Here is a 27,793-nt window from a genome sequence, read left to right on the forward strand (position 1 = left end):
CAATTTGAATAAAATTTAAACAATTGAATGAATCACTTTGAAATTTTTATCGCATATTAAGCACCAAAGAACCCTCATATGACAAAAATTTTAAAGCTTTACACTAATTTTTACAATAGATATTGCGAAATTAATTTTTTTTACAATTCCGACCTTTTTTCGCAATTATATTAACATTTAATGAGTATATCAAACTTTGTAATACGTCATTTTAAAGCTTTTTCCATAATCTCAAAGATATTTGTACTAAAAAACCATTAGTTTCACTATTTTCCATTGATTTGAAAAAAAAGGGAAAAATGTCATTTTTTGACAGTTAATTGTTTATAAATAAAAATGGCCGCCAGATCCTACGCAGAAAATAGTTACAATTTGCTCTTATAGGTATTGCCCACGACCGGTGAGCGGCCGTCGGCCGTGGGTAACGGCATAAACGCTGGCCTCATAAGCCAGTAGACGTGGGTTCGATCCCTGCCAAAGACAAACCATTTTCATTTCCAATAATGACACGAGCCGTCTCACCGTGCCTCGGAGAGTACGTTAAGCCGTCGGTCCCCCTGGGCTAGTGTACATCGACACTAGTTACTTGAAACAGGGTTAAAGATGTAATTGGCGCTGGAACTATCCGAAAGGATCTCCCCGGCAAAAATGCCATACGATATTATTATTATTATAGGTATTACCTGTCGAAAAAACGCATCAGTACCCTGACTGCTCGAGTGTCATGGGAAAAACCTTATTACCCTGGACTAAACGTCAGGTTCTCCAAAACTTCTAGGTATACAACTCAAAGTTGTAACGTCTGCGCCACAAACCTTTTTCTTTTATCACTCTATATATTCTTCTTAGAATTTTTCGCTCAAAACGTTTCAGCAGTTCCTGGTCATTCTATGTAAGTGGCCAAGTTTCTGAACCATATGTTAGCACTGGCCTCATTAGTATTTTGTAGACAGGCAATTTGATTTATCTAGGTATTTTTTAGGCAATCTGTCTTCTTAAGCCTTAGTAACACTTATTGGCCAGCACTATTCTTCCTTTAATTTCTTCACTGGCATTGTTATCTTTAGTTAGCAGCGAGTCTAAGTATATGAAGGTGTCGACACCTTCCAGTTCTAGGTCGTCAATTATTATTCTTGTAGGTGTCGAGTTGCTTGGCCTAGTGCAACACAATATTTGGTTTTTTGAACATTTATATTTAGTCTCATTCTCTGTGCAGATACTCTTAACGACCGAAATGCTTCAGTCAGAGATTCTGTGGAGCTTCCTATGATGTCTATGTCATCTGCGTATCCGACAATTTGTACTAATTTGTTAAAAATAGTAGTTACCATTCGTATTAATCTGGGACTCTCGAATTATTTTCTCTAATGCCGGGTTAAATAAGTGACACGATAGTCCAATAACCTGTCTTAGTAAATTTTTGCAATGGAGAATTGTCTTGAGAAATCGTTTTGGATTTTTACCACGCTCTCTGCTACTGTGTGTAATGTTATAATGTAACACGTGGTAGGGTTCCTAGGTTAACTTTGGAGGATAGGTTATAATGAAACAACTTGTATCTATCCAATCTATCGTGTCTAGACACAATATAGGAGGAATCCAGGGTTGCCAGACCGATTTATACAATTCCCCCAACCTGAACTACAAATTCCCCCAAAAATGCCATTTTTTTAAAAAAATCCCCCAAAATTAATTTGCCATTTCTTCTTCTTTTTTTCTGAGCTGTCATCTGTCATTTCTTCTTCTTTTTGGGCTGTCATCTGTCATTTTTTCTTCTTTTTTGGCTGTCAAGTGACATTTTACCAGCGTAGAATTTTAGTAAATTTTATACAATATATTATAAATCTGCCATTTACATATCTTACAAAATGATTTTGTGTCATCTTCTGATACAGGACCAATCCATCATACATAGAATAATTAATTATTAATGACCCACACCATTAAAATTCTATTAAACAGATTACCTTCCTTTAAGTTCAGCATCCGATTCCCAAGCGAGTCGGTATTTTCGGGTATACTCCTTTTCTTTAGGCATATTTTTAGATTAACACGTCTACAAACACTAATTTAAATAAATTATGCGTATTATTGAACACACCAGAAATACAACCTTCTTCAAAGTTAATTCTAGAAAAGCAAATAAAGTTAAACAATAGGAGATATGATTTTCTGTGTTTCACATAGGTACCATTATGAATATTTAAATACACCATCAAGCGCACAAAAACCAAATTTTGTTGTGTCGCTATTGAAGAAAACTGTAATGCTTTACAAAATAAGTTAAGTAGTTTGTACTAGATGGCAGAATCGATTTTAAATGAATTTATATTCAAAGATTTTTGTGAATCACAGTTTAACTTGAAATTTAAAATCGGCCAAGCAATGGAATGTGTTCTTAAAATTATACCCCAAAAAACCCCAATGCGAAAAAATTTTCCTCCAAAAAATCCCCCATTCAGTGTATACCCCCAAAAAATCCCCCAAACAAGAAAAAATACCCCAAATTTGGGGGAAATTCCCCCAATCTGGCAACCCTGGAGGAATCAGTAAGCTCACTCCCCGAAAAATGCATTGTTTTCAATGTTCCAATTTGGCGAATCTGCGCAAAGTCGTCCAAAATTCGTTTCACCGTGCGCATCCGATGAGAGCGGATACGTTTGCCGATTGGTCGTGACCGCCATCTGATTTTCATGAATTTTGTGAGGTTGTGTTTGGGAATTGTTTGTTGTTTTGGTTAATTTACCAATTTATTTTCATACATTTTTCATATTAATAATAGGTAGTTATGTATATTATGTACTGTGAATGTGATATTATTTTCTTAAATCAATCAAATGGAGATGAAGCAAGCAGAAAACAATTTTTACAAGGAACAATGTAAAATTAAAATCGAAAGTTCTGGACAACCTGTGTGATGCTGTAATAATTATGTTCCTATTCTGTTAAAACTGAGATAGAGAGTCTTTAAAACTGATAAAAATAGTTATTTCTATGATGGAAATTCTTTGGACCAAATAAATAGAGAAGTTATTATTGAAGACATCAAATAAAAGGAGGAAAATTTATGTGAAAAATGGTAAGTTGTTCTGATTATATTTCCATAGGTATCTGTAGTAAAATTAAATTAATTAAACATTAACACATTAATTAACTCATGCAAAGGCCAATTGTAGTGAACTACGGTCGGGGTTTGCATTATTAACATGGAGTTTATACATGTAAATATGTACTTCACTCCTTGTATGTACATACTTTCATATTTCAAAAGATAAGTACACACTTTCCAAAAAGATCCGATGTCTATGGATCTGATACCTACTGGCATTTTTGGATCATTAGACTTCTAATCACTAAATTTGTTTTAAATTATATACTTGTGTTAGTGAAAGTACATTTTATCTGTATTATTGTACATCACTGTAGCCTAAAATGTACTTTAATTCAACATATTGATGGCTTAGTGTGAAAACCAAAAAACAAAAAACTGATTTTCTGCATAATATAACCTAAAAACAAAAATTACGTTACATATTTTTAATTCGAGCACATTGAAACAAATATCTGATATTGGCCCAGAGCTAAAAGTGTTAAATGTCGCCATTAAATTTTAAATACAAATATTAACTATGATAAACACATAAATATCCTTGCAGTATATAGAGCCTTTGCCCAAGTAACTATGATAACCTCGTATATCTTGATATACATGTTTTATCTCAAATGAGGTTGTGTTTATTATTATTTATGAGGTTTTCATTTTTCATAGCTTATTGCTCACCTCCAAATACTAGGTCGATACAATACAAATCTTTTGATTTAAGGTTCATAAAATGTTTCTATATGCCGGAGTACATTTTGTTGTTCACAAAAAACACTTCTCCAAGTAGAATCTCTCAAACAAACACTTCAAATTAAGTACCAAATTCTTGGTTATGTATAGGTGGTATTCACACTAAATCAAGAGAGCGATTGATATACATGGTTTCTTTTTTCGGCTGTAGAAAATAGTCCAGTGTATTTGGATTTTTTCTAACAGTTTAAATGGCGAGATACAAGGTTTTCAAACTAAAACCACCAAAATGTCATTTTCGAAAAGAATTGAGATACGAGGTTTTCACACTAAGCCATCGATATGAAAGTTCACTGTAGAAAAAACCTTATATATTTGTATAAATTGTTTTAAGAGATTTAATTTAAATCAACATTATGATAGTCCACACTGAAAAATTCATGCAAAATATTAATATACTTATTTGGGAATATGTAACATACTTATTGGGAATAATATGTATGCAGACCTTACAATTCTCAACGAAGAATTGAAAGCCATAAAAAACTATTAATAGGAAGTTTTTGCAAATGTTTATATATGTATTTTTTAAATATACCTTAAAATATAACGTGGTATGGTTTTTCCTTTCAAAAATAATTAAGATAGATTAAAATCAGTATGATGGACTATCATTTGGTTGTACAGTGGAACCTCGATTAACTGTCTCTCCATTAACTGTCACCTCTGTTAACCGTCAGGGTACATACAAAAGTTGTATTGACTACATTAGCAATAATTTTAATGCAAAAAAATAAAGAAAGCTAATTTGATTTGGGGTGAGGACACAAACGGCTATCCATTGCTGACAGATAAAGAAATAATTGAAATGGCAACAAAGGCGGACCAAACAGATTCAGAAGCTGACACAGGCCTGGAATTTGACTGTAGCTATATTGATGGACCTATTGTAACTAACAAAGATTTGCATAAATAATCTAGAGAAGCTGCATCGCATATGCAATACTTCATCGAGTGGTATTCTCAACAAGAAGAAGCCAATAAAGTAGATTGCATGATATTATGCAGATTAAGAAATTCAGCCGTCGCAAGATGTGAAGCAACAGTAAAACAAACACCTATTTCAGAATATTTTAAATTGATTTGATTGTACGAACACAAATCCCTCTTATATTGTCAAACAAACCATACAAATGAAATTTGAGAGTTGTACTATGAATTTTTAATTTTTTTTTAATGTTCTGTTAACCGTCTTTTCGATTATCCGTCATACCCTTGGTCCGGTGCCCTGACGGATAATTGAGGTTCTACTGTAATTATGATTTTGTACACATAAATATATAATTATATTTTTTAAACTTGCCTAATTTTTATTTTAGATTTTCATAATAAAAGAAGAACTGACGTTATTATGAAACCAGTGTATGGACGGTGTGTTTTACTGACTTAAAGCAAGAGTACCTTTTATACTTGAATTTGTCACATTTTTTAATTTCATAATTTTATTTATGTAAGTTGTGATCGTAAAAATATTGTTAAGTTGTATTCATAGTTCTCTACTTGTTCTTTTGAAGTACTGTTTTTATTATAATTGGTATTGTAAAGTTGAAATCCTCAAATCAAAATATAATTTATAATTCGAATGTATTATTATTTTACTACATTCGAATTGAGTTTGGCTCAACTTATGTGTGCGAAGCCGCTTTATCAAGAATGAACTTTGTTAAAAATTGGTAGATATCTCACTTAACAGATGAATATCTCAACTCTCCAATGAGACTCAGTTGCACTAAACTCACTCCAAGCTTCAGACGGGTTGTACATAAAAAAATTCATTTCTCTCTCTGATTTTTGAAATTAAGTAAGCTGTGATATAAAATTGTCATGTGCATTTTTTATATTCATTTTTTCTCTACTAAATGTTAAAAAGTAGTACTTTTCAGAAGTGCATTTAATTAAAATAATTTTCAGACTTAATAAGTTTGCAACAAACACCTTGCATTGAAACTAATGTAGAAAAGATAACATGTTAATTAACATTTTGTACTATGATTATTTATTTTAAATTCCTCAGTTTCCTTTCTACAAAATTGAAGATGTCTAAAAACTTCATTAGCATTCAAAATATAAATTCCTAATTTTTAAAATATTCTCAGTAACAATTTACAATACTGCTGTTTTCAAAATATACTGATAATAACATCAAAACAATACACAATGAATTTATATTTTATTTATTGTAATAGGAAAACTTACATAAAAGTATACAGTAACCAAAAACAATCAGATATTATTAGTTTTCCTTTTCATATTAGTCCATGTAATGTGTGAGGCCACTTTCGTATGAAAAATGTTTCTGACTCAATTTCTTTGCGGATTCCTGTTTAAAAATGTCCCCTTTAAACCAATCAGAAAAGTGTCAATTTTTTAAGCAAATTCAAAATTACTTTTTTGCCTCGAAAAATGTATTTTTAGGGTAATTATAAACAATAAAGGTATGTTGTCATATTTCTGAAAAGTTGATAGTTTTTGAGTTATAAGCGATTTAAAATCTGAAAACTAAATGTTTGAAAACTGTTTTAATAAAATGACAGATCTTTTTTATTTAAGATGACCCAAAAATGCTAAAAACATATTTTCACTGCAAAAAAGTGATGCTTTGAATTTGTTAAAAAAACAATTTCAGCCCAAAAATTTCGCCCGTCGCACTTCTGATTTGTTTATAGGGGATATTTTTTAACAAGAATCCACAAAGAAACCGAATCAGAACAGTCAGACACAGGCAGCATAAATCCAGACCTCAGAAGTGTCATAGGTTGTCGAAACGGACCCTCAGGGAAACTATTTGGTGACCCCTGATATAGGATATCACTAATTTTGAGTCATTTTTGTCAAACTTCCGGTCACAACTTTTTAACAGGAAAAAACATCAAAACAAGACATAACATTCGGAAGTGTATTCTGCCCAACATTCAGTACCATACATCATAGTTCACATAGTGGGTCTTAAGCCAGTCTTACAGAACTTACCTTTTAGTTTTATTAGTAGCTTTCTATCACACACTACTCCGCGTACCACTTTCCACTTCATCTAATTCTCTACTTCTATTAACTTGATGTCCATGTACTTCCCCATGTCCAGTAATGTCGATCCCAGATACATAAAACTATTATCTTGTGTGATTTCTTGTCTATTTAAGCTAACTAATCTATGCAGATTTGGAATACTATCTTTAAAAAAATATACTGTTTTGTCCTACTTAAGTTTAAACCTTTTTCTTCAAGCGCCTATCTTAACTGCTTTACTTTTCCTACAGTTCTCTCTAATTTTTCTACCAACAAAATATCTTCTTACATTAACAACCAAGGATCTCCCATTAAAGTTCAGCTATTATCTGATCCAGGATGAATGAGAATAAATTTAGCAGGGAACCCTAATTTCACTCAAAATTTACCAATTTCACATGCATTTGCTATAATGCTAATTGTTACCATCTCATATTATATATCTTGCACCACATATTCAGCTGGCACTCCTTTCCTACTTAGTACCAGTACGTCTCTGGTAGCTTTGCCACATGCCTTCTCAAGATTAATAAAAACTATGTGCAAGTCTTTCTCTTTCACTCAAGTTTTCCATTAGCTGTCTTAAAATAAAAATTGCTGTTGTGGACCTGCCATGCATATATCCAAAACGACTTTTATCCATTTTTATTTCTAGAACCTTATACTAAATTTTGTTAGATTTTACCATAAATGTACAATAAAAACATATTTTAATTGGCTGCTATGGAAAATGTCTGAACAAAATTAAGCAAAATTTTACTGGAAATAACTATTGCAAACTAAATAAAACACTAAATTAATAGATGTTTATAATTTTTTTATTCTTTATTAAAAATCTGGGAAATCTAAGCAAGAACTTTCATGTCACTATCTTTAAATTTTACAGCACATTTCTTCCACGCACATTCATATGGTTTTCCTTCAGTGTGTTCTTAAACGGTTTTAAGACCACTTCAAACCATACTAGTAAGAATATTCAATCAAATTCACATTATTTTTTCAAAGTAATTTCAAATGAGTTGCAGTAGTATACTGCTTAGAAAAAATCACATTTGTGAGGTTTTTCCCCACTAAGAATTTTCATGTGAGGATGTGAGAACACGTGAACTGCCCTATTCTCAAAAGCAGCAACGAATATCTACTACTTTTGACGAGATGAGTAACCTCCAAAATACCAACATCTGGAGAAACTTCTTCAGGAGAAATCTGTTTTATTATTTTCTAGTATTAATAGTACCTTTACACCTTAAAAAAAAATTGTAAATACTTTCTCTTGTTTACTTTGACCTGTTCACTAAAAAAATCAATATTAGATAATGTTTTATTAAAATGTTGTTCTCAAGCCATTTCCTTGTGGCATTTTTGTAATTAACTATTCTAAATTGGAAATAAGCCCCAATTTTAATAAAAAAAAATGATTTTATTATCGTTACAACATCCGCATCGGACGTCGTTATCAAAATACAAAATATTAATGGTATTACAAAATATTAATTAAACATTAATATTTTGTTTTTGACATCGACATCCGATGTGGACGTCAAAACGTTATTAAAACCATTTTTTAGTTAAATTGTGGCTTATTTCCCATTTGAAATAGTTAATTCTATTGAAATAAAAATTATTCCAGTTACCATAATTCCCAAATATGTCAAAATAAATCCAATTGGTATGTAGTAAGTCAATGTTCAAGATATTTTTAGAAAATTTATATTAATTAGTTGTAAGTAATGAAATATTTAGCTTCTGTTGTTATCTAATCTTAATAAATTTACAGATTTCTCCTCAATTTATTTATAATTATTAAATTTATTATTGTTATTAAACCATTATTCAATGTTACGCACCTACAGAAGATGAGAAAGAAAATTTCTACCAACAATTAACAGATACTATCGGAAAGCTGACCAAAGGAGATATACTCATAGTCATGGGAGATCTGAACGCGAAAGTTGGCAAAGACAGTAAGGGAGTGGCAAAATGCATGGGAACATATGGACTAGGGAAAAGAAACAACAATGGAGAGAAATTTATAGAACTTAGCCTACAAATCAATCTTGTCATTGGAGGAACGTTTTTCTCACACAAAGACTGCCACAAAATAACCTGGATCTCACCAAATAATAAAACGCAAAATCACATAGACCACATCTTAATTAATAAAAAATGGAGAAGTATCCTTCTAGGTGTACGAAATAAAAGATCAGCAGATGTAGGAAGTCATCATTACCTACTAATAGCGGAAATAAAAGTAAAAATCAAGGCCAAAAGAGGGAGTAAACAATATAACAAACGAAGATAATATACAACGACTGAAAGACAGTGAAACCCGAAAAATGTGGAGTAACAAAATAAAGTTGAACACAGAAACTGTAAACAACACACAGACAAATATATCAAACAAATGGGAGATAATCAAAGAGGCTGTACACCAAACTGCACAAGAAGTGTTGGGCTACAACTGAGAAAAGAAAACAGAGTGGCTAGGTGATAACACATGGCAACTGATAAAAAAGAGAAAGGATTTAAAGGCCGAACTAAATAGAATACAAAAATTAGAAGATAAAATCAGAATAACCCAAGAGTATGCAGATATAAATAAACAAGTAAAAGGAATTATGAGAATTAGGACAAGTAAAAGGAATTAGGAGAATTACGACAAGTAAAAGAGTGCTGGGAATTACAAAAGAGAATGGACAGAGATGGCACGCTTAGCAGAAGAGGTAGCCGAAACAAATATTCAGAGAGAGCTGTATAAAACCACTAAACATCTTGCAAATAAGAATGTCAACAGTGACACACCACTAAAAGACAAACAAGGACAACTGCTTACAACAACAGAAGAGCAAACACAAAGATGGCATGAGTACTATAGCGAACTTACGGCAGAAGAAGAAAATGAGCCGCCATTCCAAGTTGGTAAAAGGGGACAAGCCATTGTAGCTAAAAATTGTATGTTAGGTTGATTGTTCCAAAAGAGGTACTTACAAAATAGTATAGAAAGTTTAGTGTACAAAGGGATATGTCAACATATTCCTTTTGGTACAGCCTATATCAGTATATCTATTAGTGAATAATGAGACAACTTGATTTGTACTCTTATTAATGGTTAGATTTTAATGTAATGAGCAACCAACTTAAACCAAATAACATTATTTTATTATAATAAGTGAAAATTGAAGAATGTGTAAAAAAACAAATTTTGAATATGAATAAATATGAAAAGAAGGCAGTCATCAAGGAAATATCTACCTTCACTCTACACTCTCACTGTTACATATTTATGAAACTTAGAAGATGTATCCAGATAATTTTATTAATTGTAAAATATATGAAAACATGTTTTACAGCCTGATTATCAGTATGAAGAAACATAAAGAAAGATACATGCGGTACATGTGACAAATTAAAAATGAAAATATGCAAAAATGAGGATGAACTAAAGTACATTTAAAAGAATACTATTTACAAGCTGATTGAGGGTATAAAAACTAAGAAGACAATAAATTTCTGTCACATCTTTGTCACTTTTTTATTTAAATTTGTTTTTGCAGTCAACAATTGCTTACTACAAATGTTGCATTCATAAGGTTTTTTACCACTGTGTGTTCTAAAATGTGCTTTCATATGACACACAGTGGTAAACGATTTCACATTTGTGAGATTTTTCCCGAGTATGAACTATCATATATTTATGTCGATTTAGACGAGAATTTAGAGAAAATTGCTTAACGCAGATTTCACATTGATAAGGTTTTTCTCCAGTGTGTGCTCTTAAATGTTTTTTCAAATAATCTACACAGGTAAATAACCTAAAACAAATTTCACAATTTCATTGTTTCATTTGCACACTTGCTAATGGGTTGTTCTTCTTGACAGGAGAATGTCCAGCCACTGGTTTTACAATAACTTCAGTTCTTCATTTATTATGAAGAAAATCTAAAACAAAAATTAAGTTTAAAGAATATAATTATTTATTTTCACTTATGTGAACAAACTACAAAATCATAATCATAACCGAATGATAGTCCACCATACTGATTTTGATCCACCTTCATTATTTTTGAAAAAAAAAACCATATTATCACTTATTATCTTTTAATAGTTTTTTATGAACTTCATAAATAACATCATTATCATAATTAGCTTGACAATTCTGTGTCAACCTGGGCCTGCTACCAGAGAAGTTGTCAATTCCTAGTAACTTCCCTCTATCTTTGAACCCTTAAGCCAGGATCACACGAGGCTAGTTATTCAAGTTAGGATAGTAAGCTAGATATCCTGGTATCCTAGCTTGAGTTACTGTCCTGGCTTGGCGCATGCTAGAACGGTTTACATGTGGCTGGAAAATTTTCAGCCAGTCACTGTACTATTGCGAGATCAACAACTGTCAACGACAGCATACTAACCCCCTCTGTGGCTCAGTGGTCAGGGTGCGTACCTTTGGATCGAAAGGTCGAATGGTCGTGAGTTAGAATCTCACCAGGGTTTTTCGTTTATTTTAAATTAATAAATGAAAGTAATTTCTGTCCTTGTGGGATCGGTACTCACCAGAGAGACTGCAGATGTTTGGATACAATTAGCGTCTCTTTGGAAAGACAATGACGTCTACTTTGCAAAGTAACAAGACACTTACTCAACATACACACTAAGTACATATTACTCCCCTGAGTTAGTGATAAGTTATAGTCTAAAAAATCATTATGAAATTGACTGGCCAGTTGGTTGTGAAAACCAGTGCCAATACACAAAACACACACAAAAACGCTTTACCAGCAAGAGTTTTAGAAGTATGTGGTTATCTCTTTAAAAAAATAAAACAGGTCGACATTATGCGCTTGCCGTTTAAAAACACTAGCTTTGCGGGCCAGACGAGGGTGGTACACATGCCAAGATAATAAAACCAATAGCTTAACAAAATAGAACTCCATGCTATTAGCCGATCCTAGCTTAAGACACTGACTTACTGTCTTTCTCATTAGCATACTAGCCTACATGCGAAGCTAATTCTGTATACATGGAGCTAGTAATACTAACCTGCTTGTTTAAAAGCGCTAGCTTGAAAATCTAGCCTCGTGTAATGCGGGCATTAGAATCATAAGGTCTGCTTATACATCATTCATAGATCAGGTCAAAATAAGAATAGTTGTAAATAATAAATAAGTTATTATCAATGAATATAGATGCTCTGTATTTATTGTTATTATTTAGAAAAAACTGACATCTTTAACATACTACATTTTAAGTAATCCTGATTGTTTTATTGATATAGTTGGTTCGCTAAACTCAGACACAACTGGCTACTGATTTTAGTAAGTAATTTTGCCAATTTAGTAAAATTGGCAAAAAAAAATAATTACTAAATAGTTAGTAATTTTGCCAATTTTCTCAAAATTGGCCAAAAAGAAATACCGACTAATATCACTAGCCAGTTGTGTCTGAGTTTAGCAAACCGACTAGGTATATGGTTATTTCCAAATATATTAATATTTTACACGAATTTTTTAGTGTGAACTATCATAATGTTGATTAAAATTAAATATCTTAAAATAACTTATACAAATATATGAGGTATTTTCTACAGTGAATTGGATCTTGATCTTTTTGGAAAGTGTGTACCTAGCTTTTGAAATACGTAAGTACATACAAGGAGTGAAGGAGTACATACTACATGTGTAAACTCCATGTTAATAATGGAAACTCCGATCGTAGTTCACTACAATTGGCCTTTGCATGAGTTAATTAATGTGTTAATGTTTAATTAATTTAATTTTACTACAGAGACCTATGGAAACATAATCAGAAAAACTTACCATTTTGGACATGAATTATCTATCCTCCTTTTATTTGATGTCTTCACTATTTATTTGGTCCAAAAAATTTCCACCATAGAAATAACTACTTTTATCAGTTTTAAAGACTCTCTACAGTCTCTACTCTATCTCAGTTTTAAAGTTTTAACAGAATAGGAACTATTACAGCATCACACAGGTTGTCCAGAATTTTCGATTTTAATTTTACATTCTTCTTTGTAAAAATTATTTTCTGCTTGCTTTATTTCCATTTTATTGATTTAAGAAAATAATATCACATTCACAGCACATAATATTTTACACGTACATAATATATATTATTAATATGAGAACAAAGTAGGAAATTAACCAAAACAATCCAATTCCCAAACACAACCTCAAAAAATTCTCAAAAGAAAATCAGATGATGAATGACACGATCCCGACTCCCGACCAATCGTAGCAAACATATCCGATCCGCTTTATCGGATGCGCACGGTGAAACGAATTTTGGTCAACTTCGCGCATGGAACAAATTTTTTGACGAGTGAGCTTACTGATTCTCCTATACTGTGGTCTAGATTCAGAATGGTTTTATTTCCGCTTCACTGTACTTGTCACTGTCACGTCACTCTTACAATATTACCAACTTGAGTGCGTTCCGAATACTACCTATTTACATACATCACATCCCCCTCTTTTTATAATGACAAAATAAACATAACTTTCTTTAACAAATCTTTAAATAAACACTTATAAATTTCCACAATTGTTTCATTCATCCTTTACCCCCTTTTATTTTATAATAAAATTACTTATAAATCTAGTCTATCAGGTTTTTTAACAATTCGACCTGAAGAGGTTTGTGGAGGTAAGTTTATTGGAGAGTGATGATCAGAATGGTTATCAGAGACACTTTCAAAATTTTGTGACTCACTAGTTTCAGATTCGTTATCTGAATGTTCATCGTCAGAAGTTGCAGGAATGCGAACTAAAAATTGTCTATTTCTTGCAATTTCTGACCCAGAATCTCTTAATTTAATCGAGTAGGTTTTATCTCTTAATTTATGTGTGATAAGACCTTCTCTCAATTTGTTTTTATCTTTAATATAAACTTTTTCATTATTTTTAAGCGGTTTTAAATTTATTGTCCCTCTATCATAATAAGCTTTTTGACTGTTTTGTCTTTTCTGAAAATCGCTGATTACTATTTTAGAATTACATAATTTTGGTTTTAGAATTTTGTCAGTGGTGGGAATCTGAGTTCTAAGTACTCGTGACATTAAAAGTTGAGATGGTGATGGTAAATTTGAATCAATTGGTGTATTTCTAAGTTGTAGCAATGTTAAATATGTATCTTTACCATCTCTAAGAGATTTTCTTAGCGCTTTTTTGTAGGTTTGAATATATCTTTCACTTAGACCATTAGATCTATGATTTTCTGGGCTTGACTTTATGCTTTTAAATTCCCATTCTTGACAAAATTTAACAAATTCATTGGCTGTGTATTGTGGTCCACCATCAGAGTAAAATATTTTTGGTATTCCATGACGAGCAAATATCGATTTTAAATGTGTAATTATAGTTGAACTGGTTGTATCGTTCAACAGACAAATTTCTGGATATTTACTGTAATAATCTACCACCATTAAATAACTTTTTTGACCTATGTAAAATATATCAGAGCCAACTTCCTCCCAGGGGAGTTCTGGGATATTGTGTGGAGTCAAAGGTTCTCTCTTTGCATTTTCAAATTGTGGGCAAATTGGACAACCTTTAACTTCATTCTCAATGTCAACTGTCATGGAAGGCCAATATAATGATTGTCTAGCTAACATTTTACATTTATTTATTCCTTGATGGCTATAGTGAATTCTTTTTAACATTTCTTTTCTCATTACATGAGGAATTATAATTTGACTATTCGTCATCAACAAACTATCAAAGAAGGTTATTTCATCTTTAATCTTAAAAATGCTTTTAAATCTTTATGTACATTATTTAATTCTTTTGGCCAACCTTTTTTTATGAAAGTCTTTAGATCAATTAAAGTTTTGTCTTTGCTAGTCTCTTCTTTGATTTTTTGCAGTTGATTGTTTGAAACATTAATGTTTAATCTTACTAAACAAATTTGTGATTCTAGTTCAATATCTAAATCATTCTTTATTACAGGCAATTCCGAACAACATCTCGATAGCGTATCAGCTATATATAGTTCTTTACCTTTTTTATACATCAGATTATAGTCATACCTCTGCAATTTAAATAACATTCTTTGAAGTCGTGGTGGCGCATTCATTAAGGGTTTCTTTACTATGGATATCAATGGTTTGTGATCAGTTTCTATATCAAACTTGGAAGCATATATATAATTATGAAATTTCTCACATGCCACCAGAACTCCAAGAAGTTCTTTTTCAATTTGTGCATAATTTTGTTGTGTTAAAGTTAAAGCCTTTGATATGTAAGCTACTGGTTGACCTTTTTGTAAGAGTACAGCTCCTATTGAGTCTTTTGAACAGTCAACCGATATTAAACACTTTTCATTTATATCAAAATGTCTTAATACTGGGCTTTTTGAAATTATTTCCTTAATTTTACTAAAACATTCATCATGTTTATGTGACCAATGCCATTCTACATTTTCTTTAATTAATTCCCTAAGAGGTGCGGTTAAGTCTGACAAATTTTTTATGTGTTTAGACAAATACGTTATCATTCCTAATAATCTCTGTATGTCTTTTTTATTTTCTGGCTTTTTCATATCTTGAATGGCTTTAATTTTATCACTATCAACATTTTGACCATCTTGATTGTTTTCTGGTGAACAGGCAATACCTTGCATTTGACACGTTGCTTTTTGGCTTGAAATGTGCTTCAAATTTTTTTATTAACAGTTCTAACTTGTCTTTTTCTTCTGTTGAGAACTTAAACGTGTTATATATTTTGAACCCTTCGTCCCCTATTAACTGTAATAGCTGTGCACACTGGGTTATTTCAGGTTTCTTTGTTAATTCTGTAGCTTGTAAGTAGTTTTTGAATCTTTGTATGAAGAATTTCCAATTTTCATACACGTTACCTGACATTTGCATCGAGTTTATAGCTGCCTTGAATTCCATTGCACTTATATCTTCTTTTTTAACGTATTCGATCTTGTTCGGCACAATGTAATGTTATAATGTAACACGTGGTAGGGTTCCTAGGTTAACTTTGGAGGATAGGTTATAATGAAACAACTTGTATCTATCGTGTCTAGATTCAGAATGGTTTTATTTCCGCTTCACTGTACTTGTCACTGTCACGTCACTCTTACAATATTACCAACTTGAGTGCGTTCCGAATACTACCTATTTACATACATCACACTGTAAGTGGAAGTTCAGTTAATTGGACAAGATGAAGCGGTATTTGAAATTCTACCATAACAAGTAGAAGTTTACCTCTATTAACTGAGTCGTATGCGGCTTTGAAGTCCACGAATATGTGGTGGGTGTCGACTCCGAATTCTAGGGTTTTTTCAAGGATCTTCTTCTTCTTTAGGTGCCGTGTCTGTATTCAGACGTTGGCCCTCATCATGTTTACAATTTCCTGAAATCTCTCTCTATCGGCTGCTGCGCGAAATAATTCTTCTACTGTGCAGCCACACCATTGTCTAATATTACGCAGCCATGAAAAATTCTTTCGACCAATCCATCTCTTTCCCTCCACTTTTCCTTGTATTATAAGGCGAAGCAGATGGTATTTAGGTCCTCTAATTATATGGCCGAAGTATTCTGTTTTTATCCTCTTTATGATGCTTATGAGCAGACGTTCCGAATTCATCATTTGAAGAACATCTTCATTGGAAGTGTGCGAAACCCACGATATCTTTAGGATTCGTCGATAGCACCACAATTCGAATGCTTCTATTTTGTTTAGCATTGTGGTTTTTAACGTCCATATCTCACAACCATACAATAGGATAGACCACACATAACATTTTAGCACCTTCTTTCGAATATTCATCGACAGGTTTCTATTACATAAAACTGGTTTCCAGGTCATAAAAGCCTTCCGTGATATTTCGATCCTAGTTATTATCTCTTCATCAGAGTCACAATTTACATTTAACCAGCTGCCAAGATACTTGAAATGATTTAGCCGTTCTAACTCCTCTCCATCAAGAGAAAGCTGACCTTGATCTATATTAATCTTTCCAACTGCCATCCACTTTGTTTTTGAAATGTTGATTTTAAGCCCTCTCCGATAGCTTGCTTCACTGACTAGATTTAGTAGTGTCTGAAGATCTTGTAAATTTTCAGCAAGAATGGCTGTATCGTCAGCGTATCTAATATTGTTGATTACTTCTCCGCCTAGCCTTACTCCCTCTTGTCTGTCATCCAAAGCCTCCCTAAAGATTTCTTCAGAGTACAGATTAAAAAGGGTGGGTGATAAAACACAACCTTGTCGTACTCCACGTTTTATCGGCAGTTTTTCAGTACGACTGTCTCCAATTTGGATAGAGGCTACTTGATTGTAATATAAGTATTTCAGCAGTCTTATATCGTAGTGGTCAAGTCCTGCTGCCTGCAGGCAATCGAAAAGTGTATCATGTTGTACTCGGTCGAATGCCTTCTCGAAGTCGATGAAACAAACATAAACGTTCTTTTGGAATTCACAACTTTTTTGTAATAGAACGCGCATACAAAATAGTGCTTCTCTAGTTCCTAGACCATTTCTAAATCCAAATTGCTTATTACCCATTCTAGTTTCACACAGAAGGAATACTCGGTTTTGTATAATACGTAAAAGTATCTTAAGTGTGTGACTCATCAAACTGATTAGTCTAAAATCGCTGCATTTGGTGGGCCTGCTTTTCTTTGGTAATGTTATAAACAGTGACTCCAACCAATCATCTGGTATTTTTCCTTCGTTGTAAATTTTGTTAAAGAAAGTAGTCAAGTAGGTAATGTTTTCCTCATCCAAAAGTTTAAGTATCTCAACAGGGATTTGATCTGGTCCAGGTGCTTTATTGTTTTTGGCTTGTTGTATTGCTTTTATGACTTCTGACTTCAGTATACTGGGACCTCTGTCTAATTGGTTGTCACAGGTAGTATTTGGAGCATTTTCTCGAGAAGCATCATCAAAAAGGTCACTGATGTGTCTCTCCCATTCTTTGCACTGTTGTTCGTGACAGGCGCGGATCCAAGGGGGGGTCAATGGGGTCAATTGCCCCCTCCTTGAGACTTCGCCTGGTGTCGCCTTTTTTAAGAAAGAGATAATTACGATTGAAAATAAATAGTGGGTTTTGTGTCTTGTTGATAACTGAATAACGGAATGAAACATAAAACAGAATTCCTTCTCCAAAGTACGTGTTCTCGGTCTTACTGTATGGTATCGAGTCTTGGACTGTGAATAAAATCGATCTACTTACCTAAATCGCCTTGAGGCTTTCGAAATGTGGTTCTATAGAAGAATTTTAAAAGTATCTTCGGCGAAGAAGATTCGAAACTCCACAATACTAGAACGTCTCAGCAAGACTACTGAGATTATAGAAGGCATCAACAAGAGAAAAGTGGAGTATTTTGGACATGTAATGAGAAGTTTCAGATATAGGTTGCTACAAAATATTATGCAAGTGAAAATAGAAGGAAAACGCAGCCCATGACGAAAAAGCACTTCGTGGCTGATTTAGGGTGGCAGTGAATAAAATTAAGATAGCTATGATAGTAACCAACGTTCTGAAAGGACATGGTGCATGAAGAAAAATAAAGTAACAGCCTATACCGAAAAAGAATCCTGCGTACGCGAGTGACGAGAAAATTTTTATTTCATTGTCCCCTCCTTGCAAGGTTGCTATCCGCCGTTGGTTCGTGATCACAAATTTTTCCGTCTGCGGTTTTAAGTACATACGTGAGCATTTTTCTGTTTTCTAATTCCGGAGGTATATTTAAGTTTCTTGTGGAGGTTGAAACTGTCATGCTTTTTTTGGAGGTCTTCTATTTCTTTACATGAATTCTCGAGCCAGGATTCTTTGGCCTGTTTAATTTTTCTTTTTATGAGTTTTTATGAGGTCAAGGATCTGCCTCACTGTAAATATCTGGTTGTTGATTTATTAGGACGGAAACCGCACTGATATTCTCCCACTATATGTTCAGCGTAGGGAAGGAGTCTTTTGTACAATACGTTGGAAAACACTTTATATGCCATGTTGAGTCAGTCCAATCCATCCATCCAATTCATATCTATCTCAATTTAAAAACATATAAAAAATGATGATGCTGGGTTACAGGAATCAGACATATTTGTTATTTTATATTATCTCATGATTCGTCCTGGACATGAAAGCGTACAAATAAAGTTGACGGTATTTTTCACCATAAAACCATCAATAACGAGCGAAATTTTTAATACGAGGTTAATTCAGAAGAAAAACGAACTACCACTAATTTAACCAGGTGTGGTTGTATTGTAAAATCAGAAATGTATTATGCGCTTCTTGTTATTATGGCATCATAACCCTGGGTGGGTCTTTGCCTGTCTGGCTATGTTCTTCCATTCAGACCTTTCTTGTCCTCTTCTCCTCCATTGTCTTATTCATGCAGGTCATCATATTTTTCGGTAAAATTTTTGAAAGCATTCTTAATACTCGTTTGATAGAATATCTAGAGAAACACAAAATACTTCACTGTAACCAATATGGCTTTAGAAAAAAGTGCAGCACTACACAAGCTATACAGAAAATTGTGAGAGATATAGTCGACGGCATGGAGGAAGGTCATTTCGTGTCTTTGACATTGTGTGATTTATCCAAAGCTTTTCACTGTGTTTCGCATAAAATAACGTTGGAAAAAATGCATAAATATGGTATAAGGGGAACCACTCTCAATCTATTTAGATCTTATTTAACAAATAGAAAACAGGCAGTTTTTCTTAATAATAGCTATTCTGATTTGAACACGGTCGAATACGGGGTTCCTCAAGGTTCGATACTAGGACCCACTTTGTTTCTTATTTTTCTGAACGATCTATTTCACTACACTTTTCCCATAAAATGTGTGTGCTTTGCAGATGATACCACTCTCATAAATACTGACATTAATCATCATAATTTGAAAATTAAAATAGATAGTGATACTCAGAAAGCAAAAAACTGGTTTTTGCATAATGGTCTGAAGCTAAATGAAGACAAAAATCAGAATTTGATGTTTAGTTCTGACCGGAAGTATGTCTTAGGAAATAGTGTTAAACTCTTAGGAATTTTCCTAGATGATAATTTGGACTGGAGTGCTCATACAGACTACTTAAGTTCTAAACTTGCTACAACTATATTTTTGATACGCAACTTAGTTTTTATGATCCCTAAAAGTACCCTTAAAATGATCTACTTTGCACTGTTCCATAGCCATTTAAAGTACGGAATAACTGTTTGGGGTGGCTCTTGTCACGCAGACAGAATTTTTAAGTTACAAAAGAAAGTAGTGAGGATACTTGCAGGAGCAGAGTATAGGGAACACTGTAAACCTTTATTTCAGAAGTTAGGTATTATGTCACTACCTTCACTCTATATATATGAGACGCTGATTGAAATTCATTCCAACAAAAGTAAGTTTAACATAAACTCCAACTTCCACGATCACCATACAAGATCGAGCGATGCTATTAGAGCACAACGTTTTAGGTTGACGAAAAGTATAAAAAACTCAACTGATGTTAGTTTGTACAATTTTTTGCCAGATGAAGTAAAAAGTCTTCATTTACAGTCGTTTAAAAATAAAATAAAATCACACTTTTTAAAACATTGTTTTTACACAAAGACAGAGTACTTAGGTACCGCTTATAATACATTATAATAAGTACACTAGTTTGGTCAGGGTTTTTTGCCGATTATGACGATATTTCATGTTTTTAAGTTTATTTCATGTCTTTACGTTTTTACATAGTGTGTTAAATTGTTTAAATTTGTTAGTACCTGTTTGTATATCTGTTCATTATAATTTATAATATTTATCTTTTAAATTTTGTCAAAATTTTATAATGTAGGTACGTACTCTTTTGACTTGTCAAAAACAAAAGAAATTTTGTATATTTGATGAAATAAATTCTATTCTATTCATGCCTCACCTGAAGCAGGAATTAACAACCATCTGATCTGAAAATAATTAGAAACCTTTACTGGAATCAGACTGCAAACCTCAGAGTTCAAGGTGAACACAGCGAATACGTGAAAATCATGCGTGGAGTGAGGCAAAGCTATATTTTGTCCCCTCTAATTTTCAATAACTACTCTGAAAAAATATTTATCGAAGCTTTGCACGAAACTGGAAAAGGTATTCTACTAAACGGGTACCGGCTAAATAACATCAGGTATGCAGATGACACCATAGTATTTGCGGACAACTTGTTTTCAAAAAAAGGTTATTTCCAAAAATGTAGTGAGGTAGGTACGTTTTTATAACAAAAGTTGTTTACCGAAATTTTTTCAGAAAACTTATAGGTTTTCGTACTATAGATATCTATATATAAACGTAAAAACTTGTCAAGTATCTATCTATTGAGATGTCCTGTGAAAAATTAATTTTCTTGGACTACACATTTGATTAATAGGCGTCTCTTTGTAAAGACAATGGAGTCGACCTTACTAAGTAACAAGACATTTACTCAACACACACACTGCTCATTACTCCCCTGAGCTAGTGATAGTAATTACGTGGCTAAAGGAACCTAGGCCAGAAAAAAATATTTGATAAACAAATCAGAGCAATAAAAGATAAAGGAAATAAATTAAGGACATATACGCTGGAAATTTTGGAAACATGGAGAGAACACTATGAAGAAAAATTTGGAAGTACACCGCACGAAAGGCTGGGAGAAACAAATGACATGGGGGAACAATTATTCAAGAGAAGAACTGGTAGAAGCGATACGAAAATTTTGAAGATAGGTAAAGCTCCATTGAGGATGAAATTGCACCATAAATGATCAAATACTTAGGAGAAAAAGGGAAAGACTGACTGTGGACAATATTCAAAGATGCGTGGAAGGAGAAAAGGATCCCAAAAGATTGGGAAAATCAATATTTTGTATTTTGACAACGTCATCCGATTTGGACGTCGAAACGTTAATAAAATCATTTTTTAGTAAAATTGTGGCTTATTTCCCATTTAAAATAGTTGATTACAAAAATATAAAAAGGAAATACCTTCCGAACAACATTAGGAAAACAATTTAATACTACCAATATATAAGAAGGGCGAGGAAACTCTTTGTGACAACTATAGGTAGAGCACTCTGCTTAGCTAAAGTAACTTATAAAATATACACAAAAATATTGGAAAAAAGACTTAGAGAATATGTAGAACTAAATCTGGAAGAAGAACAAGGAGCATTCAGATCTGGAAGACAGACTAATGACAACATATTCAATTTAAGAAGACTGATAGAGAGAAAAATAGAAAAAGGAGAAGAGTTGTTCCTAACATTCATAGACTTGAAAGCTGCCTTCGATTCAATAGATAGAGAGAAGATCTGGAAATGCTTAAAGGACTTGGAAGTACCCGCAGAATTAATCAAGATTATCAAAAGTACATACGATGTACAGTCCGACAAGTGAGAGCTGGCGGCTGACCTTCTCGTATTGTGTATTTCTCGTTGTGTATTGTCGCGCACTAGTGACCTGCCAGTTCTCGCTTGTCGGATTGTAGTGAAAGCTAAAGTACAAATTGGAGGTCAGCGGTCAGAAGAGTTTCTAATGGACAAAGGATTAAAACAAGGCAACAGTCTCAGCCCCTTAGTTTTTGTAATAATAATGGACCGAATACTAAAAAATATCACAGCAAGGGGAGAATAAGTTAACACCATAATCGGCTACAGAAATTTGGAACCAGTAAAAATAAATAGTCTACTATACGCAGATGATGTAGTGCTTATGGCTAATAATAAATATAAAATGCAGAAAAACCTTGATATATGGACTGAAGAAATTGAAATTATGGGAATGAAAATAAACATAAACAAAACCAAAACAATGATAATAAATAACAAGGAGGACCTAAACAACAAAGAAATAAAGTACAATTAGATAACATCAGAAAAAGTATCAACCTATGAATATAGTCGGATCGCTGAACTCAGACACAATTGGCTAGTGATTTTAGTAAGTAATTTTGCCAATTTGGTAAAATTGACAAAAAAATAATTACTAAAGAGTTAATAATTACTAAATAGTTAGTAATTTTGCCAATTTTGGCAAAACTGGCCAAAAACAAAAAAAAAATACCTACTAAAATCACTAGCCAGTTGTGTCTGAGTTTAGCGAACAGACTTTACTAAGGGAGTATAATAACTGACGACGGGAAAATAGACGCTGAAATAGCAAACAAAGGAAACACATCGACACGAATATTTTATGCCTTAATAAACCCATGCTAGGACATAAAGACATACAAATGGAAGTGAAAAGGAAGATTATAATACAATAACAAGACCAGTAATAACCTATGCAAGTAAAAATTGGACAATACAAAAGAAACATGAGTCAAAAATAGAAGCCATGGAGATAAAACACATAAGAAAGATTGCAGTAAAATCCAAATGGGATAGAATAAGAAATGAAGAAATAAGAAGAAGAACGGAAATAGAGCCAATATTATATCAAATCCAAAATAAACAACTAGAATGGTACGGACATGTGATAAGAATGAAACCAGAAAGAATGCGCAGGAAAATTCTGGAAATCGGAAACACGACAAAAAGGAGAAGAGCGCGTCCCCGAAAGAATTGGAGGGACCAAATAGAGGACATAGGAAATGCACGAGGGAACACGAAAGAAGAAATGAAACGCCTAGCCAAAAACAGAAAAGCGTGGAAAAAATGGGTGAAAGAAACAACAGACCATTAATCCGACGCCGTAATAGGCATAAGGAAAAAGAGAAGAAGAAGAAGATAAAAAAATCTATTACAGTCGAACCCGCTTATTAGAGTACCACCGGTTTTAGGAATATCCCGGTTTAAGGAATAGAAATTTGAGGTCCTGAAACGTTTCTATTTACTCCTTAATAAATTTATCCGCTTATAGGAATACGTTTTAATGAATTAATATCGCTCAATCGAATATTATTCAAGTGGACGAACAACTTTTTATTCATATTTTCCAAACAAATTAATATGATGTCTGGTTTATTATATTTTTCAGATAATAAATACTTTATTACGTACCAGTTGGACCCTTTTACGAAATACAACAGGCCATAAAATACCTACTTTTACTTGTCTCACAAAACTTGTCAAAATTTCTATTGCGACCCACCTCGTTGCAGTTATAAATTTTATTGGTTAATTGTTTATTGACTTCGACAATACAATGGCAGACAAGAATAGAAATGTTCTCATTTATTGAAAACCCTGTCCACAAACCCGACATGAGTTTGAATATTTTAACAATCCGTTTTTTGCCTGCCAATTCAACAAAACACAGAATTCGACAAAATAAAGGACGAATATTTTTTTTAAGAGTTGTTTCTTTTGACGATAATTTATCGGTTTTTGAAGATACTGAAGATTTAGAACAAAATAATGAAACCACCCAACTCAATATTAAAGCGAAAGATGAGGCAAAAGATGAAGATTTTTTCGATTTTGTGGATATTCCATTCAATTTGGCAGGTCCTAACCGTTTGTAATATTATAAGAAAGTTTCTGGAGGGCCAATTCAATGTAATTTTTTCTAATTTGTATAACTTAAAGATTTTTCAAAAAGAAATGAGAAGTAATTTTGGCGTATGCATTTTAAATAAGATAATATATACATGTTTACATATTACACACATTTCATGCTTATTAATGGATTTATGCACAGAAAATGTAATAATTCGGTTTTTTAATAAAATAAGTTACACTGCTGTTTCATTGACATAAAAGGACCTAAAACCATATAAATATAATGTAAATGTAGGTACATACATAGTATGTACTATTATTATGTAGGTCTATTCAGTAGGTACACTTATTTTTACCAGCCATCAATGATCGGGTATTAGAATATCCCGGTTATAGGAATATTTTTGCTTGGCACGAAGGCTATTCCAATAAGCGGATTCAACTGTAATTGTAATTCAATTTGTTGAATCTTTGATATTTTAGGTAAACTAACCTCGTACGTTTGTCATTTATTAACGCTTAAATGCATTGCACAACCGAGCGAATCTAATTGACCAACAAATAATAATCAATTAAGAAAATTGCGTGTCGTTATCCTCCAATTCGATTTATTTCAGTGCACTTGTTTCTTTTTTCTTATGTCTTAGTTTCCGTGCGTGATCTTGAAAGTGAAAACATACATTGCTTATTGCTGGATATGATTTAATGAATGACACACGTAGGCAGACATGCAATTTTGCATAAGCCAGGATATACGAAAATGAAAACGATAAGTCATTGTTCTATTTATGAAAAATGTTTTTAGATAATATTTTATGCTTGTTCCTCTTCCGTACACTTAGGTACAATTTTTTCATAAATGACTAATTTTAACAAGCGAAAGTTTTATTTTTTAATAAAATTAGAATAATATCAAAAATAAAACTTTATTGGGACTAGAGTTTGCAATTGCTGGATCCATCAAACCGTGCTGCATCCGCAAAGGTATCAAATTCGAAATAAGTTATTTCATGTCTGCATTAACCTCTATATTCATTTTATTTAAGCCTGGACACAGAGGAGAATGAAGAATTGGCAGTAACAATTGAACCAACATCGGCGAGTCCTGTTGAATTGATTCCCCGTTAGGTACAGCGATTTGTTCACGAAAATACGAAAAGTTGTTAAAACGTTAAAAAAATCTCATACCAAAGACGATGATGTTCTTGCAAAAATATGCCAAGGAAGAGAAAGAAAAGGAAGTTTGATTCTTGATTTGCGCACCATGAGGAACAGTTTGCTCAGAATGCTGGAACGTTTCTAGAGACTAAAAGTTTGCATCGATAAAGCGTTGGGTGTGGTGAACTTAAGGTAAGGTAAGTTAAGTACATGCAAGACAGTGTATAATTCAAAAATTTGACGGCTTGAGCGGTTCCTAAGGAAATGGGTGAATCACAAAGTTTCACAAGAAAAAGCGAATATTTCGAGAAATAAACGTCAGATCGAAAAACTAAAAAATATATTTTTTTTTATTTTATTCTGGCCTTTGTTCAGAACCTTTAGCTACGTAACTACATATAAACTTATTATTCTTCGTTCATAAGTATAAAATTGTCCAGTATACACTTAAAAATAAAAAATAAAGCTTACAAATAACAATGCTTACGTACTACGTTAATAAATACAACTATATTAATTTTTTTTCACTACGGTAAGAACTAAAACATACATAGGTTACAAAATAATATAATTAATTACAGTAAATATCTCATTCATACATTACATAATACAAAAGAAATACCTATTCATTCAAACGATTAGTTTTACATTCACACTTTTAATTTAATTTTTTGAAGAAATGTCATAATTAGTTTAAAAATTTTAATGTTATCCACACTTAATAGCACATTTAAGTCTAGGGGTGTACTTAAACCTGCTTTCAGCAATTCTTGTAGCAGCCACATACTTGCATTGAGATTTATGGGACAGTTAAAAAATATATGATTTAGATTAGCTATGCTAGTGCCACAGTCACATCTGTCTGTTGGGAGAACTCCGATTTTATGTAGATGCTTCGGGAAACATCCATGATCTACTTTTAATCTTAGGATGGTCGACACTGTATTTCTACTTAGTGCAACAACTTTGTAAAATTGGTTAACAGCTACTGTTGGTTGTAATTTAAACAAATTAGTGCCTGTACTTTCACCGAACTGAATCCAACGTCTATCCCATTTACATTTAATATGCTGTTTAAGGCATGCAAAAAGATCACATGTGTTAAGTTCTTCAATCAATATTTGAGGGTACTTTAGTGGATTTTTAGCTATTGAATCCGCAATACTATTACCTAATATGTGTGAATGTCCCTTAACCCACACAAATTTAACACTATATGTTGAAGCTGATAATTTTAGTAATTGTTGCAATATTTTTAATATAAATATATTGCTGTTAATTGTAACTTTAAAGTTTTGTAATGCATTTAATACTGATAGTGAATCACTGCACACAACAATTTTGTTCCATTGTTTCTCACAACACCATTCAAGAGCTTTATATATAGCACATGCTTCGGCGGAAAAGATGCTGGATTGATTATTTAGAGTAAATACTTTTTTGAAGTTTATTTTTGGTACAAAGTAAGCACTTGTTGTACAGTTTACTGATTTTGACCCATCTGTATAGATCGTGGTGTAATCTGAATAATTACTTAAGATTTCCTTGAGAGTATTATGACAAAATTTAGTTTGGTATTTAGGAATAATAATATTTGTAGATAGAACGCTTGTTAAGTGTGGTATATACAATGATTCCCAAATAAGGTTGCAAGGAGAGTTTGTTAAATTAAGTTCATGGCAAGTTACAAATGCTGTCACTAGTAGTGGAGAATTCTTTTTTGCAAAATGTGTAGATGTTAAATCAGCTGTATTTAATTGACTAATTATTTTTGCATTATACGTGCAGCGATAATGTTGGATTAGGAAATATTTGCTTGTCAAATATTCTCTACGTAATGGGAGTGGGTTTTTAGATGCTAGAACTAGTGTAGCGTCATTTGGAGTGCTTTTCATCAACCCTAACACATTTTTCAAAGCTTTCAATTGGATTCTATCAAGTTTACGTAAATTACTTATGCTCGCTGATCCATACACCAAACACCCGTAATCTATAATAGATCTAATATAGGCTCGATAAAAAGTCAATCCAGTAGTTTGATCTGCACCCCACGATCTCTTACAAAGCATTTTAAGTAAATTAATACCTTTTTCGCAGCGACTAATTGTGTAGTTAATATGTTGAGTCCAAAGCAGTTTTCTGTCAAGTATGACACCAAGGTATTTAAATTCCGAAACAATTGGAATAGTATTGCCCTGTAAGCATACTGTGCAATCTCTAATAGGGTGTTTTCTAGAAAAGAATACTACGGCACACTTTTGATACGAAATATTGAAGCCATTTAACCAAGTCCAGTTATCAAGGTTGTACATTATATGTTTCAGTTCAGTAGTACATTCCATATATG

General features: G+C 32.7%; 1 protein-coding gene and 1 long non-coding RNA gene across 2 annotated transcripts in view; one reads left to right on the forward strand and one right to left on the reverse strand.

Moving 5' to 3' along the window:
- The window catches only part of LOC126889599 (ankyrin repeat domain-containing protein 12-like), a 131,498-nt gene that overhangs the window by 44,217 nt on the left and 59,488 nt on the right, over positions 1-27,793 (reverse strand). The window lies entirely within an intron of this gene.
- On the forward strand, positions 2,544-5,436 carry LOC126889607 (uncharacterized). The gene is made up of 2 exons (XR_007700099.1): positions 2,544-3,079; positions 5,173-5,436. It is a non-coding gene; the product is annotated as an uncharacterized LOC126889607 (long non-coding RNA).

Source organism: Diabrotica virgifera, chromosome 8 (genome assembly GCF_917563875.1).
Source record: "Diabrotica virgifera virgifera chromosome 8, PGI_DIABVI_V3a".
NCBI lineage: Eukaryota > Metazoa > Arthropoda > Insecta > Coleoptera > Chrysomelidae > Diabrotica > Diabrotica virgifera.